Raw genomic sequence first — 11,299 nt, 5'->3', positions numbered from 1 at the left:
CTTCGGTCACGCTTCTGGAGCGAGCAACGGGACAACAACGCAGTATGACGTCATTATTAATGTGTGTCGGTAGAGCACCGGAAGTGCTCAAAAATGGATCGGCTCTCAATGTGAACCGTACTTGATGTGATACAATTATACAGAAGTACATCAATATTACACTGGCTGATTTCCCCCACGACGCTCTCATCATCTATTGTTTTTTTCCGGTTTATTGTGTTCTCCGGTTTATTGTGTTCTCCGGTTTATTGTGTTCTCCGGTTTATTGTGTTCTCCGGTTTAGTTATATTGAAGGGTTCCGATATCGTGTGTGTCTTTTGTATAATGTTTTTCTAAAGACCAAATACTAAATAATCATTCTTCAACATGACAATCAAATTAATGGTGAATGATTCTAATGCAGACTTTCCTTGTTCATCCGAATTGATATAACTATGAAATAGATCGTTGCTCAAGCATGTTGTAATAAAAAATACCATTATTATAAATAGTAGTGATAAATCAGTGTCGAATACTCTGTACTTCGGAATCTGCATTCATGGATTTCGGATTCTTAACATCATCAAACAGCTTTTGATCCATCTTGAACATGCGTACCATCTCTTCTATCACACGATTTTCCGCTCTTTACACTGCCATTTGCCTGTCACCATTCCAAACTTTAGGAACGTCTTTCTCTTTTGTTAGACAGTTTTTCCAAGAAAAGCGAAAGCCGATATATACATATGTAGGTGTGGTTGTCAAATATGTTGGCGCGTATTTCATACACGTCTGGTTGACACTTCCTTCATTGAGTTTTATTCAGTTAAATATATACAATGAATTGTCTGTGAATAATAAAAATAATTCACTAGGTTCATAATATAAATAAAAAATCAAAACATTACAATGTGTATGATGGCAATATGACATTCACAAACGTTAATTATCACATCAACACGTTAACTCTCACATCCACGCATTAACTCAAAAAAGCGTTAACTCTCACATTAACACGTTAACTCTCACATCAACACGTTAACTCTCACATCCACTTGTTAACTCTCACATCCACACGTTAACTCTCACATCAACACATTAACTTTCACATCCACACGTTAACTCTCACATCCACACGTTAACTCTCAAATACACACGTTAACTCTCACGTCAACACATTAACTCTCACATCCAATTGTTAACTCTCACATCCACTTGTTTACTCTCACATCAACACGTTAACTCTCACATCCACTTGTTAACTCTCAATCAACACGTTACCTCTCACATCCACTTGTTAACTCTCACATCCACCTCTTAACTCTTACATCAACACGTTAACTCTCACATCCACTTGTTAACTCTCACATCCACACGTTAACTCTCACATCCACTTGTTAACTCTCACATCCACTTGTTAACTCTCACATCAACACGTTAACTGTCACATCAACACGCTAACTCTCACATCCACGCGTTAACTCTCACATCAACGCGTTAACTCTCACATCAACAGGTTAACTCTCACATCAACAAATTAACTCTCACATCCACGCGTTAACTCTCACATCCACACGTTAACTCTCACATCCACACGTTAACTCTCACATCCACTTGTTAACTCTCACATCCACGCGTTAACTCTCACATCCACACGTTAACTCTCAAATCAACACGTTAACTCTCACATCCACTTGTTAACTCTCACATCCACTTGTTAACTCTCACATCAACACGTTAACTCTCACATCCACACGTTAACTCTCCTATCCACACGTTAACTCTCACATCCACACTTTAACTCTCACATCCACACGTTAACTATAACATCCACACGTTAACTCTCACATCCATTTGTTAACTCTCACATCAACACGTTAACTCTCACATCAACACGTTAACTGTCACATCAACACGCTAACTCTCACATCCACTTGTTAACTCTCACATCCACACGTTAACTCTCACATCAACACATTAACTTTCACATCCACACGTTAACTCTCACATCCACACGTTAACTCTCAAATACACACGTTAACTCTCACGTCAACACATTAACTCTCACATCCAATTGTTAACTCTCACATCCACTTGTTTACTCTCACATCAACACGTTAACTCTCACATCCACTTGTTAACTCTCAATCAACACGTTACCTCTCACATCCACTTGTTAACTCTCACATCCACCTCTTAACTCTTACATCAACACGTTAACTCTCACATCCACTTGTTAACTCTCACATCCACACGTTAACTCTCACATCCACTTGTTAACTCTCACATCCACTTGTTAACTCTCACATCAACAGGTTAACTCTCACATCAACAAATTAACTCTCACATCCACTTGTTAACTCTCACATCCACTTGTTAACTCTCACATCCACTTGTTAACTCTCACATCAACACGTTAACTCTCACATCCACACGTTAACTCTCCTATCCACACGTTAACTCTCACATCCACTTGTTAACTCTCACATCAACACGTTAACTCTCACATCCACACGTTAACTCTCCTATCCACAAGTTAACTCTCACATCCACACTTTAACTCTCACATCCACACGTTAACTATAACATCCACACGTTAACTCTCACATCCATTTGTTAACTCTCACATCAACACGTTAACTCTCACATCCACACGTTAACTATAACATCCACACGTTAACTCTCACATCCACACGTTAACTCTCACATCCACTTGTTAACTCTCACATCAACACGTTAACTCTCACATCAACAGGTTAACCCTCACATCCACGCGTAAACTCTCACATCCACTTGTTAACTCTAACATCAACACGTTAACTCTCACATCAACAGGTTAACTCTCACATCAACAGGTTAACTCTCACATCCACGCGTTAACTCTCACATACACACGTAAACTCTCACATCCACATGTTAACTCTCACATCCACACGTGAACTATAGCATCCACTTGTTAACTCTCACATCCACTTATTAACTCTCACATCAACACGTTAACTCTCACATCAACACGTTAACTCTCACATCCACTTATTAACTCTCACATCAACACAATAACATAACTCAAAAGATAGAAATGATGATATTCAGAATCTGTTGGACTTTCAGAATGCATCTGGAGCATATTCATGACATGCGACTCTTAACACTTTTACATGCACAGAAAATGTTATGTTTTAGATGTTTAAGTAAGAATATTTTTCTTCTTGGAAGAATGTATTTTGTTCAAAGTTTGTTTAATACATCGAGACTTATTCTACAGAGGTTAATTTTGCCTTTTCGTGTCAAGGCAGTTATAACACCAACTGCACTATCTACATTAATCTTACATAACTGAATGGGGGATTCATCTTAGCATATACCTATATATATAGTTCATTTAAAATCCTGTCATTGCAATGGATCTACTAACGGACCAATTAACACAGGGATTGGAGAAACTTGATGAAGTCCATGGCAAAGTCATTATGAGCTCATCTTAAAATATCCTATTTCCTTATTGGATATGCAGTTTAACGTGTTCAAAGCTTATCGCTATACCTATATTTTCCGTTATCACCGGCCTAGTTATCATTATTAGTATATTTTACCATGGATGTGACCTAGATGGGTATTAGAGGATGTCAAAATGGTAAAACTGTTTCTCTAGATGATATAATTAGGTCAGAATTACACGCATTCCTGAATCCGAGACCATACAATTAAAAACTCTGGCTGTACATCTCGAGATCTGTACTTGCCCTGAATCCGAGACCATACAATTAAAAACACTGGCTGTGTATCCGAGACCATACAATTACAAAAACTGGCTGTACATCTCGAGGTTTTGACCTTTTGGGATATAGCCTGTAAAGGTATAATGAATAACTAGGCATTTTGGTGTGTGATATTTCACGTTTGAGTTAGAAAAGTCGAGGATTTTTTAACTTATTCGACGGTATTAATACATTGCACCAACCTACACTTCAATTAATGAATCTTTTTACACTGCACTCCTAGAATAACCCTCACACCTCCTAACAGGACAGCAAGCTCTGTTTACTCAGAGAAAATGACACAACAAGGTATTGGCGGAATATGGCTCATCTTTTAGATGGCCGAATATTTATTTAAACATATTTTAAAAAGAATTACCAAACTTTTTAGATAACATTTTTTATGAGTAAATGTGCGGCCTATAAATTAAGCGCCGACATCATAAAAGTGAAACGTTATGATGACTCACATATACAAAGTTAAACATTTAAAGTACTATTCAATACAATACATAGTAAATATTATATACAAAACATGAAATAAGGGCGAGGTGGGAGGGTTAAATCGCTTTTTGTTGGTGAGTAAATTCTTCAGGAAAATGTTGTTGGTGGGTAACTTCTTAAAGAAAATCAAAGATGGCGAGAGGCTTGAAAATTTTGATCTGTCCCCTGTGGGGTTCGCATGCTGAAACAGGGGTCAGTTGTCACGTGGTACAGAACTGACCAATGAGCATGTGTTCCAAAAATAAATGCCAATGAATGGAATGACCAATGAAATCGTGTTACAATTGTAAATACCGGGAAATTCAAAATATAATAAACTGCATCAAGTATATACGTTTGTGAAAAAAGTCGTCTATTGCTAGACTTTTATTTTTACACTGCACTCCTAGAATAACCCTCACACCTCCTAACAGGACAGCAAGCTCTGTTTACTCAGAGAAAATGACACAACAAGGTATTGGCGGAATATGGCTCATCTTTTAGATGGCCGAATATTTATTTAAACATATTTTAAAAAGAATTACCAAACTTTTTAGATAACATTTTTTATGAGTAAAGGTGCGGCCTATAAATTAAGCGCCACAAGACATCATAAAAGTGAAACGTTATGACGAATCTATAAATATCATCAGCAGCTAGTAGTCCAGGCGTCCCTTGTCATGCATCCTATAACAACTAACATCCACCCAACTGGAGACCAGTGGTTTAAAGCAGTTTCTTACCTTTGTAACTCGTTTAATACTGTACCGTACGTACTTGGTCGGTCCAAGTATAGATTTGTACGCTTTGCTACGAACCGTATCGCGTTACGCTATGGACTTAATATTGCTTTCGATATCATTGCGTAGTTCTCTAAAATTGGAAAAAATATTTTCCTGGTCAAGCTAGATTCTAGACTATCCAACAAATTCAATGAGTGAAGGAATGGACATATTGATGAAGTTTGATATTGTCCCGATATTTTATTTGCTGGGTGATGACCACATTTAACAGATGAGAATGATATCCTATTCCATTTTATGTTATTATGTCAGAAGTGTTAGATGCTTATTGATATACCTAGTTCCGAGAATGTGACTTAAACCTGATTTAGTCTTCATTTGTTTGGTGAGTGTCACCAAAGTAGAAGACGATTACCCCATCGAAACACCTGGTCTTAGTCACCTTATTCTTTGTCAGGGGTCTCCATGCTAATCGAAGTGTTTTCGCTTGTTTTATCAATTCTAAGTTAGAATTTCGTTGTTTCGTTATTCGGTATTCTGTGTTGTATTTGTATGCATACCCGAACAAAGATTCTTCGTTCCATCGGTTTTGCCATACTCTGAGTATTTTTTAGTTAATTTCACGTACTTATTACAACGAAAATCGTGGTTGGGATAAATGTTTCTGCCTCGAAAAACTCTTTCCGCTTATAATGGCTCACATGGTTTTGCTTCTTTATAGATTTTTAAAAACATTTAAATTCGTTTGTAGCTCTTTCATATCGTAAAAATTGTTGCTGACATTTCAATGTTTTGTCAACCCCATATTGCGGTGGTTTGACCTAAAAATACGACAACACCGTCAAAATATATAATAAATAAAAATAATAGTGAGAACGAAAACGTAATTAAAGCAGTGTTGAGCTTGACCAAAGCAGTGATGAATTTGGCCAAAGCAGTGATTAATTCGGCCAAAGCAGTGATGAATTTGACCAAAAAAGTGATGAATTTGGCCAAAGCAGGGATGAATTTGACCAAATCACTGATGAATTTGACCAAAGCAGGGATGAATTTGACCAAAGCAGGGATGAATTTGACCAAAGCAGTGATGAATTTGACCAAAGCAGTGATGAAATTGACCAAAGCAGTGATGAATTTGACCAAAGCAGTGATGATTTTGATCAAAGCATTGGTGAATTTGACCAAATCAGTGATGAATTTGACCAAATCAGTAATGAACTTGGCCCAAGCAGTGATGAACCTGACCAAAGCAGTGACAATCAATTGTGTAATGAGTACATCGCTCATATCTCGGACAGCATAAAATGTTTTTTCAGACACAGTAGTTTGGTTGTTGAAACATTGGCATTTTCTTTAACAGTGATGTTAAATTCCCCCTTCCAGTTACTCTACAGCCTATGCGATGATAAAAGTTCAGATAAAAACAAAGGTCTACAGAGAGACAAAATACGCTTATCCTCCCAGATTTTTGTGCAATTTTTCCTCTTGTTTTATCAAGTTTAAGTTAGTCTTACGGTTTCGTTGTTAAGTCGGTATTCCCTGTTGTTTTTGAGCTGAAATAGCGCTTTCCTTGTTAAGTCGGTATTATCTTATGTTTTTGAGTTAGAATTACGATTTCGTTACCATGTCGGTATTCTGTAATGCTTATATAGACTTAGGATTTCGTTATTATGTTAGTAATCTCAAACGTTTTTGGGCTAGACTTAGAATTTTGTTATTATGTCAGTATTCTCTGTTGATTTTAATTTGGAAATAGTATTTCGTTATTATGTCGATATTTTCCGTTGTGTTTTTTTTAGTTAGAATAACGATTTTGTTATTGTGTCGATATTCTCTGTTGTGTTTGAGTTAAAAGTAGGATTCGCTATTATGATGGTATTCTCTGCTGTTTTTAGTAAGAATTATGTCGGTATTTTCTCTTATTTTTGAGTTAGAATTACGGTTTCGTTAATGTGTTGGTATTTTCTGTTGTTTTTTAAGCTAGAATTACGATTTTGTTATTTTGTCAATATTCTCTGTTGTTTTGAGTTAGTTATTTTTGAGTTAGAATTACGGTTTCGTTAATGTGTTGGTATTTTCTGTTGTTTTTTTAGCTAGAATTACGATTTTATTATTTTGTCAATATTCTCTGTTGTTTTGAGTTAGAATAACGAAATCGTTATTGTGTTGGTATTATCTATTGTTTTTTTTATAGCTGAAAGAGCGATTTCGTTGTTAAGTCAGTATCTTATGTTTTTGAATTAAAATTACGATTAAGTTACCATGTCGGTATTCTGTAATGTTTTTATAGACTTAGAATTTTGATGCCAGTATTCTCTGTTGTTTTTGATTTGGAAATACGATTTTGTTATTATGCCGATATTTTCGGTTGTTTTTTAGTTAAAAATATTATTTCGCTATTATGTCGGTGTTCTCTGTTGTGTTTGAGATAGAATTAGGATTCGCTATTATGTCGGTATTTTCTATTGTTTTTGAGTAAGAATTACGGTTTCGTTATTGTGTCTGTATTTTCCATTGTTTTTGAGTAAGAATTACGGTTTTGTTATTATTTCGGTATTCTCTGTTGTGTTTGAGTTAGAATTAGGATTCGCTATTGTGTCGGTATTTTCTATTGTTTTTTTAGTTAGAATTACGGTTTCGTTACTATTTTGGTATTTTCTGTTGTTTTTTTAGTTAGAATTTCGAAATCATTATTGTGTTGGTGTTTTCTGTTGTTTTTTTTTAGCTAGAATAACGATTTCGTTATTTTGTCGATAATCTCTGTTGTTTTTGAGTAGGAATTACGGTTTTGTTATTATGTCGGTATTTTCTGTTGTTTTTGAATTTGAATTACGGTTTCGTTATTATGTCGGTATTCTCTGTTGTTTTTTTAGTAAGAATTAAGTTTTCGTTATTATGTTTGGTATTTTCTGTTGTTTTTGAGTAAGAATTACGGTTTTGTTATTATGTTGGTATTTTCTGTTGTTTTTGAAGTTTGAATTATGATTTCGTTATCATGTTGGTATTCCCTTCTGTTTTTTTTTTTTGTTTTTTTTTTAGTTAGAATTAGGATTTCGTTATTATTTTGGTATTTTCTGTTGTTTTTTAATTAGAATTACAGTTTCGTTATTATGTCGGTATTCTCTGTTGTTTTTAAGTTAGGATTACGGTTTCGTTATTATGTCGGTATTCTCTGTTGTATTTTGAGTTAGAATTACGATTTCGTTATTATGTCGGTATTCTCTGTTAATGTTTTAGTTAGAATTGTGATTTCGTCTTTTACTTCTTCATATATCATACTTTCAAAAAATTACGTCAGAAAAAAATTCTTTCTATGTTAATAAAAACATATTAATGAATAAATAGATAAGTTATCTCATTATTATTATTTATTTTAAACATTAAATAAGTTACACACTCCTATTTCAATGACTTTATTAGGGCTGATGGAAGCTGGAGCTCTTTTAATAAAAAAAAGAATCAGGTGTACTAGCCAGTGATGTTTGAAGACGCATTATTTAGTTAGACATCGCCCACTACGTATTAGAGAAATCGCGCCTCATAAGATGACGATTATTCCCGACAACACCTTTCTTAACTGGCAGTTGTGAGATAATGACGCGCGCGTAGGATCCGTTTTTATAAATAAAGGCGTAGAAAAGACAATATGAGAGGACTAGTGACCTATAAATCTTCAATCATAAAAAATATGATAACCTAGATCTCGAAAGGTCATTTCTATGATTATAAATAAAGGTTCAAAACCCGTGATGGTTGTTAATAATGTTTATCTAACTAGAGTTAGTGAATTGTCTGATTTAGGAAAGACAAGAGCTGTAAGATTTATTGCTGTTGTCTTTAAAACCATGATGAAGGGATCGATATGATCAACGCTGTTGTTAAGCTATGGTTAGTGAGTTATTAACAGTAATGTTTTAACGCTGTTTTTAAACCAGGGTTAGTGAGTCATTAAGATACATTATTTAACGCTGTTGTTAAACTGTGGTTTGTGAGTTATTAACAGTAATGTTTTAACGCTGTTTTTAAACCAAGGTTAGTGATTTATTAAGATTAATGATTTTACGTTCTTTTCGTCAAATCATGGAAGAGGGTTGCTACGATTTAACGTTGTCGTTAAGCAACGGTTAGCGGATTACTTCGATGGTTAGAATGTTAATGAAATATTTAACGACGTGGTTAACTGTTGTTCAGAATATTTGGAAGGAACTACTCCGAATTTATCCATGTATAGTATTTAAAATGTCGCGGAATACGTTCGGCTTAAGGGTTGTGATTGTGCCTACTGCGATGAAAATCTTATGCACTGGACTAGATTTTACAAGCTATGTTGAAGTTTGGACAAGAAGAATCAAATCATCATTTAGGGTAAGCATAGCAATTGGCCGGTACTGGTACTTATTCTTATATAAATCATACTAGATTTTACCTTGCGAAATACATTTCTTGTAAAATCTTAATAACATTACATCTCTTAATGTAATATCACATTAATTTCTTTTTTTTTCTTTTTGTTGGTTTGTTTGTTTGTTGTTGTGTTTTTTGTTTGTTTTGTTTGTTTCTTTTTTTTAGCAAAGCTATGGAATATACAGTAGACCGAGGCAATGAAATAATTCAAATTGCGGCGAGATAGCCAGAAACATCTAGATAAAGCAGAGCCCTGATTGGCTGAAGCAGTGTATTCCTGGCTGAATCTTGACATGATTAATAGAAAAAAATCAATCAGTAGTTAATAGTTTTAATATCAATTAATCGATTGTGATGTTAACTATCGATTGACGCACTGTCCATTTTCATATGGCACACTTTCGCTTTCCCGTGACACATCGTTTCTCTTCCCATGACGCACAGTCGCCCTTTGCTTGGCGTGGGCGTGAATGTGACAGTGAGAAAAGGCCGCGATACATCACCATGGTAACCAATAGAACCATCATACAATGAAACTTAAATCATATCATCAAAAAGTTTCTGGCATTAATTAAAGACATATATACAATAATGGTGTGCATCATTTTTGGAAGGTCATTCCAGACTATTGATTGTATCAACCATTATATTATGCAAATATATCGTGGGTGTCTTTACAATAGTCAAGAATATTTGACACGAGGTACTGATATTCGACCGATGTTCTATTGCACGAGACTTCGGCCTCGTGCAATAGAACATCGGTCGATTACCAGTACCTCGTAATTCTGGACAGTTACACAGACACCCATGATATACTTGTTTTATTACATTATCACTAAAACACACTTAGAACCACTGACATCTCGACTTTCCTGTAGGCATAGAAGTCACAATGTCTGTCACCCGAGGCCAACTCAGTTTGCACTCTTTTCCTTAACTTCCGGTCACTCGATTTGCAGCTCTTCTGCTACTTGAAGATCTTCTACCTCTTCCGTCTCGAAGCTGGAAGATTTATCTTCCAAGATGACAGCGACCATGTTTAAGTGTGCGACATGCGGAGTGATGAAATTCACTAAAAAGGATTTATTGCATACCTACACAGGATTGTGTTACATGGTTTGAGAAAACGTAAAAACTTGCTTGTTTTGGGTTATGTTCTTCCGGTTTACTCCATTTACATATAACGGAATGCGATCTTCTGAGAAGGCTTCTCTTCCGAGAAGGGTGGAAATCGAGTTGGCATCTGGCAGTGTTGACATCTGTGTGACCTAGGCGCTTGAAAGTGTAGGACTAAAGTGTTCAAGTTTTCGTCATTGTAAGATAGCAGATCATCCAATGTTGATGTTAAAGACGTGTTGGAATTAGCCAACAAATAATCTTCCAGGATCCTAACAACATCCTTGATTACATTGGCAGTGTTTTTGCGGTCTCTATCATACATTATTTTTATCAAATGTTCTTCATAGTAAGAAGCAAATCGCGTTGAGCCTTTCATGTTTGGTTACACCGGAATCGGGAACCAGCTGACAGATGTCCACAATTCGTGCAAGGTCACGGAAACGCTTGAAACATCAGCCAATCAAATTGCAAATTAAACCTGGATCGAGGGAAGTTAGAAATGCTACCTTGGCAAACACGCGACATATGAGAGCGAAACTGTTGCTTATTTTTTTAAATTATAGTTTGTGTAGGGAATTTTACACATTAGTAAAACAATTCAAAATATAGCATATGCGTATAAGTAAGGAAAATTAAACGCATTATGTAATAATAATATTTGATTAATAACATATACATTATTTCACAATCCTAGACGACAGTCTATACTATAGTACAAATTGAACAATTGACGATACAAGTATTACTGAATCATGTCACCAAATACACTAAATACAAAATCGCATTCATGGGAAGTGCGTTGTATTTGAA

Source organism: Pecten maximus, chromosome 3 (assembly GCF_902652985.1).
Source record: "Pecten maximus chromosome 3, xPecMax1.1, whole genome shotgun sequence".
Lineage (NCBI taxonomy): Eukaryota > Metazoa > Mollusca > Bivalvia > Pectinida > Pectinidae > Pecten > Pecten maximus.
This window is presented reverse-complemented; position numbering follows the sequence as displayed.